The sequence below is a fragment of the Tiliqua scincoides genome, chromosome 1 (assembly GCF_035046505.1).
Source record: "Tiliqua scincoides isolate rTilSci1 chromosome 1, rTilSci1.hap2, whole genome shotgun sequence".
NCBI classification, from domain to species: domain Eukaryota; kingdom Metazoa; phylum Chordata; class Lepidosauria; order Squamata; family Scincidae; genus Tiliqua; species Tiliqua scincoides.
Window position 1 is genome coordinate 180996953 of NC_089821.1, and position 10078 is coordinate 181007030.

Below are 10078 nucleotides of genomic sequence, written 5' to 3' on the forward strand. Positions count from 1 at the left end.
GGGTGACTGCAACAACTACCGTGGCATCTCTCTCCTTTGCGTTGTAGGAAAGCTGTTTGTCCGAGTCGCACTGAAGAAGCTCCAGGTACTTGCAGAGAGCGTCTATCCAGAATTGCAGTGCGGATTTCGAGCCAACAGGTCCACCACTGATATGGTATTCTCCCTTAGACAGCTGCAGGAGAAATGCCGTGAATGACAGCGTCTTTCGAGACTGAAGGTTGCCAACAGCAACAGTGCGGCTGCACCAGTGCTGGAAAGTTGGATAGGATTGGGCCCTTAATCACGACTCATTACACAGGATACAACCCTTGGGATTTAGTGGATGCAAAAGGTACTTTCCTTGGAGACAGGGCAAGACTTGAAAGCTGCATTTTTTTTTAATTTAAAAGGTTTTGGCAAATTGTAGATTTCATTGTAGCTACCGTATGATATTTAGAGGTCATGACTGGGTTCCAAAGAATGGTGAAGCTATTTTGTTTTTCCATGATTTTAAGGGAATGTACAGTCCAATTTTATCCCCGTCAGCACCACCAGGTACAGCGGTGCTACCAGGAATGCAGGAGGCCTCTGGAGAATGGGAGCTTTTGTTCCCTTCACTCAAGTAAGGGCGCAGGGGCCCTAATGAGTCTTTTCCATACTACGCTGGCTATTTTGCCTGCACAGACTGGAGGAGTTCTGTGATGGACTTTTTAGCTTTGCTGCAGGTGGCGTGTACCAGGTGCACTTACCATGCTCCAGGCGGCATCTGTCCGGTGCTGAGCTCAGCACTGAGTGACACTGGGCCTGTACCAGCACTGAATTCTCTCAGGGTGTCGCTGATGGGTCTTATGGCATGTTAGTGACATCCAGTGCTGAGGTATGTTAGGAGTGAGCCCTTTTGTCCCATACTTCATGCATTTGAATCTGAGGGGAATGTCAGTTTATATACTGTACATGAGAACTGATGTTCAAAGCAGAAGTAAAAAACACCCTGTGTGTGAGCCCTTCCAACTTTTTGGATTGTAGCTCACGTCCTTGGTTTGAACCTCAGTTTCTCTGTTTTACATTGGAAGCTATATATCTAGCTTCTGCTGATGGCCATGTGTCAAGAACCATGTGTCTAGATGTGCCTGCCCATCAAGGCCTTTGGACCTCTGTTTCACAAAGAACACCATTAAGTGTTATTGTGAATGAATACCAGTAATATGACAATCTCTTCCATTTAACAAGAAAATATATCTAAGGTTTCGTGTTCAAAAAGGCCTTTTTTCAACTTTCCAGGGGAAGGAGGGCTTTGACAAGTCATGGGTGAAACTAATCTTCTGCTTCTAATTGCAGTCATTGATTTCATGGATGTTTCAGAGTGAATTTTTCTTTTTTAATGCATTTAGCTTCAAAGTCCATTAACAGGAATTATATTATGCTGTGAACCAGGAAGCTAGTTTCCATCAACAATGCTCATAATTATGTGTTTGCCTATGTAAAGGTTTTCTCAATGGTTCACATTAATTCTAGTACCCCCAAACAAAAGTCCACAAAATTCAACTTGACGAAACTTGGTGTTTTCCTATGTTTAGGCATCTGGCCTAGATTTAGTGTGCATCCGTTCCCAGAGAGAGCAGGTTTGGCTATCATCACGCATTCCTTCATTACATCTAGATTGGATTATTGCAGTATATCCTACCTGGAGTCTCTTTGAATACCAGCTAGAAGCGTCAATCGTGCTGGATGCTGCTGTAAGAGTTTGAAGCAGATCCAAAGAAAAGAGCATGTTACTCTCTCGTTTTACCAAAAGCTTGTGTTTGCAGTATTTAAAGGTTAGTTGGCAACCTTCAGTCTCGAAAGACTATGGTATCGCGCTCTGAAAGGTGATTCTGGAACAGACTGCCTTCTTTTGTATGAGTTGACTCACCCACATCTAGGGCAGTGGTTCCCAAACTGTGAGCTGATGCTCTCTGGGGAGCGGAAACCAACCAGGGGATAACCTGCCCAAAACCTCATGAAAAACCCACTGCTCTATACACTGTATAGGATTGTAGCCTAATGAGGAGCCTTGGCCAATTGCCCTATAGGGAGCCACCAGTCAAAGTTTGGGAACCATTGTTCTAGGGAATGCACATCCCTGTACCTTCTGAGGCTTAGTTATTAGAGACACAGAAAAGGATGTTTTCTGTGGTGACAGAGTGTGGAACTCTCTACCCTGAGAACTTCAGTTTTTCCCCCCACCTTACTGGGGTTCTGCTGTTGTCTTAAGACTGTCTTGTTTGGTTTCCTGGTCTTTAAGGATTTTTATTGGAACTTGGCTCTTTTTAGTGTCAGTCTTAATTGTTGATTTTTAAAAATATTTTGTTTGGAGTGACCACTCTTACTGTGTTTTTACTGATTTTATGTAATCAAACATCTTTTATGCCTTAAACATCTCCAGATTTTTAAATCTGTTTAAAACTATTTCAGGAGTTATTGTGCTTTGGTGCATCTTGCTTAGAGTTGTTTTTTTTTTCCTGTATTGGTCTTTTATCATCTTTTTGAAAAGGATTAGCTTTACATCAAAGAAGACCTTTGGATGTTGCATTGGATGACTTTCAAGTTTCTCATTCCTTTTCCCCACTCCAAAGATGAACTGCCACATGAAATGCAGTGCTTGCTGTAGCAACTGTTACCCTGCACATGCCCAATCTCGTCTGATCTTGGAAGCTAAGCAGGGTCAGGCCTGGTTAGTACTTGGATGGGAGACCGCCAGGGAATACTGGGTGCTGTAGGCTTATACCATAGTCTTTCGAGACTGAAGGTTGCCAACCACCACCACACTTCAGACTACTGATTATGCTAGGCAGATATTGCTACAAACACACTGTTTCAGTCCAGCTTGCTGACTGTAGGAAAACTGTGGTCAAAAAATTGTGGAACTTTGGTTAGGCTGCCTAGCCCTCCTGAAGCACACCAGACTTTGGGGGTAAGAATGGATACTTGACACATTCCATGGAAAATTGCCTGGCAGTGTTAAATCAGTGTGTGATGTTACAGACTGTTCTTGCACAGCTTGAATTGAGGCTCACCATTCTACTTATTACTAGCTTGGGAAAGAACAGCCTTTTACAATAACCTTAGGTGCTCCTGCACAAGTGTGGTATTTCTGGAGAGGCTGGGCAATCATGGCTATTTGCATACACCTAGCCCCTCCAGATAAGCTTCATGTATGGTAGCATCATTCGTCTGGAGAGAGGACATCATTACCTCTCCAGATTCTAGTAAGTAGTGAAATTTGGGGGTGGCTTCAGTGGCAGAGAGAGTCCAATCCAAGCTTGGGTAAAGCATGGAGGGCCAAGAGACAGATTTGCAATCTATATTTAAAAAAATTTTCAGTCATCCTACAGGCATTCTCCAAATCAGTGTTTTCCAAACATTTTAGCATCACAACCCACTTCTGGTCTCCTGGTCCAAAAAGGGCTCTGTCCCCCTTTCCTCTCCTCCCCCCTCACCTGCTTGGAGGAAAGACCAGCTGCGCTTTGGCTGTCCAGCTGCTCTGGCGCCATGCTGATGCAGCAAGGGCTAATATCTCCTGGTCTGTCCGGCAGCCACTCAGCATGACTGGCCTAGTATCAGCTGGGTAGTGCCCCTGCATGTGTTGTGCTGTGGCAGCTGCCACCTGGCCTATTCAAACTTGTTCCAGAGCTGGTACAGTAGGCCCAGGTGCCTGCATGGGGTTGCAGCCCGCTAAACGCTCCTCTGAGTTCACAACACAACCTACCAAAAATTGGCTTGCAACGCACCAGTGGGTTGCAACTCACCATTTGGAAACCGCTGCCCAAATTCATCCACAAGAAGTTTTTAAAAAAATCCCTATTCAAAAGGCTCCAAAGCCATTTGCATCAAGTAGACAAATACAAGTACAGTAACTCAGACTTGAACTGTGTAGTCTGTTGCTCTGCAACCAAGTGTCAAAATACAGAAAGGGTTTGTGAGTAATTTTAGAGTTCCAAATTATCAAACAGAGGTTTGATCACTTCCATAACTTGCAGCAAACAATGTTTTATTCAGAAAAAGGAAGTGAATTTAGGCGTAACTTTAAATAACACTCCAATAATTTGGAGGTAACCTCTCAAATTATATAGTATTTGACATAATTAAACAGTTATTTCATCATACTACAATTTACTGCTTTGCCTTTTATGTCTACAACTTTAATGTTCATAGTGGATTTTGAGTGGTTTATTTCAGTGAAAGTTGGCCCACATTTTCAAAGTGCAGATTGTGATGACCTTTTTCCAGAAACCATACAGAAATGGCTTGGTTGTCAGTTTAATTACAGCCAGAGAAATATCCATGGCACTTAATCCAGACACAGACATGGCCAGCAGCAGGGAAGCACCCGTGATGTCGCCACCTGTTAAGAGAAGGTTAATTTTCTTTTTTAATGTAAGTGAATACATTCAAAAGCAACACAATAAAAGTGTCTGTAAATGAGAGAAATCGCAATACAACCTTCAAAGAAAGAAACACCTTAACTCTCTTCAGGCCACCCACAAGACATAAATAAACCTGAATCATTTCCTTGTATGTTACAACTTTTTTCCCCAAAATAAAGGAGCTATACACATTATTGCAACATTTAATTGTTATTACAAAGTTACAAGTTTGGTGTTTTTTTTTAAGAAATAAAGGTGCAGCCTGACAGCATGTAAGAAAAAACATTACAAAGTCTTGTGCACAAAGAGAGAAAATTCCTTCAGGGCCCATTCTTAAAACCAAACTCCTCTTTAACGAACGTTTGTGAAACAGATGGTGCCGTAATACCATTCATTTCAGGTGTACCAGTAAGGCTTTAAAATGGGCAGGTTATGTATTTATGTGGTAAACCTTTGTCCTGCCTTTCTTCTTTGAGACAGAGTCAGAGTGAGATCTGCCAGCAGAGCCACTGAGAGGAATTTTATAAGGGGGTACAAAGTTTCTTTTGAGCCACTTCCCTTATACCTTCAAATGTGAGTTTGGCTCCTGAGCCCCCCTTTTGATCCCAGGCCCAGGTGTGATGTATCTCCTGCATCCCCCTCTCCGAGGCCCTATCTACCAGGCACTGGCATTCCTGCGAGGGTCAGGAGGGCAAAAACCCTAGGACACCATGCTTGTGGGTGCAGCACCACAATGCTTGCCCTCCAAAGCCCTTCTGAGCCCTACACAGCATCCCCTGGCCTTCCAAAAGCTTCCTGAGGCATCCAGAGGGCCATAAAGCAGTACTCCCGATTTTCCTCGGAAAACCGACCCTATTGTTTAATGGCCTTCCGGAGACCTCAGAAGGCTTTTGGAGGGCCAGGAGATGCTGTGTTGAGGCTCTGTAACACTGGTAAGTCTCCTCTTGGGAAGGGTGACATATTGTGGTCCTGTACCCCCTTGGCAGCACAGGGGCCACATCTGCAGTTGCTACCAGGGCTCAATACAGATGTTTAATCACATGCCTTCAGAAGACAACCTGGGACCCTGTGCCAGGAGCATAGTGCTGAGGTGGCACTTCTAGTTTTAAGCAACAATCTTGACTTAGATAAAGAAAAAAATATATATCCCATTGGCCTTATTGGTGTTTTCTTTAGTCTTTCAGTCCTTTTGGATGAAGTTACTTGTTTCTAGAACTTGATGTTGTGCCAGTGGCAAACAGTACCTTCCACCAATTCCTTGTAGTTGGGTATCTCATTATTGTTTTGCAATATTGTTATTATTGGTATCTGAGATGTAGCCATTTGTCATTCAATGCTAACCTACTGTTTGTTATCTCTTCTTTCTTCTATCACTTGCTAGCTCTACTGTTTGTTATTCTCTTCCAGGGATGACTAATCATAAGCTTCAGGTAATCAGCGATCAAGTCACTTCTATACCTATATATTGGCACATTGGCTTCATAAGGTATTCCAGGTGCAGTCAAAATTGACCTGTAAAAGCTCCCTTTGCTTGCACACTAACCTAAGAGATTATTTTTGTCTGATTTTTTTTGTTTTGTTTGGGAAGTCACATAATTTCTAGATCGCTTACTCTAAAAGCTACTTTAGATCTGTAGAAAAAAGTGGAGTAAAAATTTGCAAAAGTCTTTTCATATGAACCATTCCTCCATGATATATTATTAAACTAGCATTTAAATTGCATATAGAGGTGTGGTTTGGGCTCCCATGTGATTAAGAGTGAGCTTGCAGGTCCTCCTCCTTTCATGCCAGGGCACAATTATTTAATCACAGGGGTTCACCCAAACAACCCCTCTATATGCAATTTAAATGCTAGTTTAATAATACTTAAAAGGCTCAATGGTTCAGGTGAAAATAGTCCCCATACAATTAGGCAACTTCTCCCTAATTCTCCCAAACTTGATGTATTTGGGAGGGGGTAGTATATGCATGCACTGAAGGCTGGAGTAGGCTATTTGGTGTCCACCGTGAGGTCAGCAGTGGCTGTGAGTGAACCCAGTACCACCCAACAGTGGCTGGCTGGCTGGCTAGCTCAAGGGCTAGCTGGTGGAGGTAGCCCCCTGGCCTGAATCATGGAGGCAGCCTTGAATGCTTTCTGTCTTGGCGAAGGTCTAGCTGCCTCTGTTCCTTTAGGAGATTGACAGTGGTAAGTGCACAATGTCTTGTCAAGAGGTGCAGTTTGGAGTCCGGAAAATGCCCAGCTTGGGGAAAAGGCAGTCATCTGCCTCCACTATAGACCAGTTTACCCATGATTTCTTTCCTGCAGTAGGTCTTTTCCCTCCACTGTAATCACCTATTACACCTAAGTGGCCCATTTCACCCATATTGCTGTCTCCCATGTTCATTGGGGAGTGCACAGCCAACAGGGGCCAAAGAAAGCTATTACATCATATACAGTGTTACACTTTTGGAGGCATGGGAGCGATATATACCTTTTGAGCTTATTTTTCACCTTGTAGTGCAACTTAAGAAATGCAATATAAAATATTGATATATATTTAAGCGAAATAGGAGTTCAAATGCATGAATCACACCATCTCAGTTCAACAGTTGTCCTTAGAACATCACATATGAAGAATCATGACATTTTTTGCAGTCTGCATGGATACTACCTCACTTTTTAAAACAGCTAAATATGATATAAAGGGATTGTGGTGATGTTATTGGGCTTTAATATTCTAGTCATGTGATGTAGAGTTTCCTTTCTTTTGGGGGAAGATATGTGTGTAACATTCTATTTTTATTTCATTTCTGAACCATATAATTAGGACTGGAAATGAACAGGGCAGGCTGAGCAAAGAAAACTTCAGCAGTCTGTCCTGCATAACAAAAGTGGAACTCCGTGGCTTCATCCATGTTGTTAAGGTGTCGATCCCAGAACATGTAGGACATAGACAGCACAGGGATGAATGGGGGGGGGGGCATGTTCAGTCAGGGAGGCAGTGCGGGGAGGGCACATAGAGATTTTCCTGCTACAGGAAAGTTTTCCTCATCCTACAAGATTTTCCTTCTCTGGGTGTTTTGAACACCCAGCACTGGCACTGAGCAGCAGTCTTGGTGCTCTGAGTCCTCAGGACTAGGCTCTAAGTTGGTTGATGGGGCTGTGCAGTATTATGTGTGTTTGTTTTTTTTAAATCCTGCTCTTCCCCCAAGGATCTCAAGTGAATGAATGTGGTGTGAGATATGTCACTAATTGACCAAGTGGAGATTTGAACTTGAGTCTTGCCATTCTTTGTCTGCCACTCTAACTTAGACTTCTAACTTTCTTGTAATTCAAAAAATCAGTTGCATTATAAGCGAGACTTCCCCTAAGGATTAGTTTCCTTGAGAACAGTCATGCCAAATTCCAACAAACCGTCTATGTTTACTTTCTTGTCTTTCTCAATGCAGCGCGGCTTGACTACTAAAGTGAAAATGCTCCTGCTTCATTTGCGTGATTACTTCTCCCAGGTGCAAGATCAGAGGAATTCTCATTCATGTGAGTCTATACTTTTCTCTTCCAAAGAGACTTGTTCAGATCAAAGAGACCCTTTGGGGCACTAAAAGCAGTTTTGAGCTATTATAAGGAAAAACTTGTGTGATATATGCATCAAACACCAGCCTGAGTATTTGAATTCCCATTATTTGATGGTGCATTTTTTTAAACTTTTCAAAAAATCTCAGAAGTGAAGGACAACAGAGCTTAGAAACAATAAAGCTGTGAAGCTTCTGTGGTCCGTAAGTGTAAATTCACAGATGTGTACAGCTCACATCTGGTAGCATAAAGTGATGTTAAAGGGTTAAGGGAAAAGCCACAACATGAGCTCAAGGTGGTGTACCTGAATGTAATGCGAGACATCATTATTATGCAGTCAGGTTTGCTTCTTTAAGCTATTGGTTTTGCAGCAATGAGCATAAGGAATGTAAGGCGTTAGAACAGGTAGCACAGAGGTGCCTTTCAGATATTGGGGCTGGAGTCAAAGGACAGAAAACACAAGACCTGCAATAGTATTTTCCAGTGATAAGTCAAAAGACAAGGTTGTTTTTACAAGCATTTGTGATAGTGTCAAATGGCAGCAGCATAGCTAAGGCATCTGGTACCTGGGGGCAAAAAAGTTTTTAGCACCCTTCTCATACCTCCATAACACCCCCCACCCCAGAAAATTTTAACACTCCCATATGACATTTTAGAGGCCTTCAAAATGCACTCTCAGTTTTCGGCAAAAAGCAGAAGTATCTTTTGGAGGCCTTCTGAGTCCTGGGGAGCATTGGGTATCTTCTGAGGCCCTGGATACCACACCTTGAGGGGGTGTCTTACAAGCCTCCAAAAGGCATTTCTGGTTTTTGTCAAAAACCAGACGTACCTTTCAGAGGTCTCTAAGACATCTCCTGAAGGCGTGGTACACAGGGCAGCATACCACTCCATTCCCCCAACTATGCTACTGCCAAATGTCACTCCCCTTTCATTGACTTTTTTTAGGTGATTGTTTCAAAACGAGGCAAAAGCCTAAACATTATAATAAAAAACATTATCTTGACTTTGAGTTGCCTGTGTTTGCCTCAGTGTTGTCAACATGTAGCCAAATCTTGAAGGTTACATATTAGCATAGTGTCTTCTTGTTCACCACACAATTTCTGTTTTGTTGATTCCATGTTGCCAGAATAGAAAAGGTTGCTCTCTTTTTTCAATTGACTTTATTTGCCCTCATTGATATCATGTAGCCACACTTTTTTAGCCAGGCAGTGTGCCAAATCCCATACACTATATGATTCCAACTGGCTGGGTTTATCCATGTGGCTATTACGTGCGACTGAAGGAAAAATTGTGCTGCTACTGCTGTAGATCCTGATAGAAAGCAGGAAGAAATGGATGAATATTGGCTCTGTACAGGGGGTTGTGGCAAATATGTCTGCCCTTCCTTGAAGACACTATATTCAGTCCCAAAATCAAACCCTCTGCATGTGTTTTCTTATTAAAGTTACACTAGAATTTTTGGTTTAAGCTTGAAAGATCCTCCTTATAGCAGCTATAGCTTCAATTTTCTATCAAGAGCCTTTTGTATCTGAAGATGGAGACATTAAATGCTGGGGCAAAAATTACTATTTGCATATGGGAGGCACTTTTTCCCTTAAGGAGATTTCTGTCATTATGGGAGGATATTAGGGGAAGTTATAAAATTGCCCTAATCTGAATTTCTCCTTTGGTTTTGATGTTCTATGTTATTTGAACTTATTTGTGTGTGGCACAGAACTACCAGCAAGGATCACCATGTTTGCAAGTAGTAAAACTCAGAAGGGTTGAGAGTGATCTACTACGTGGATCATGTACATAGGAATACATCTATATATGTACCCAAACAAATACATTCAACGTTCTTTGACCATTTATTATGGCATATTAGGAACAATTGTCAATTACAAGAGAGAAGGGGGGGGAGATGGAGAATCCAAAGGGTTCAAATCGCAATACTCCGTATATTTAGAAGTATTTGCAGTAGGAGGAGGTCGAATACACCTTGTGATGGCACTGCTGCTATATCAAACACAGTCCCCTCATCAATGATGAAGCAGTTGTAAGTCTGTACCTTACCATATTCAATTAATTCCAGAATGTTTCACAAGCTCTATAATTTATTAGCCATTCTAGCATGCATAAGACACCCTAGGAAGAAGGC

General features: G+C 42.3%; 1 pseudogene; it reads left to right on the plus strand.

The window, feature by feature from the left end:
- The first annotated feature begins 2621 nt into the window (after positions 1-2621).
- Positions 2622-2741, plus strand: LOC136637142 (5S ribosomal RNA; annotated as a pseudogene).
- Positions 2742-10078: the final 7337 nt, after the last annotated feature.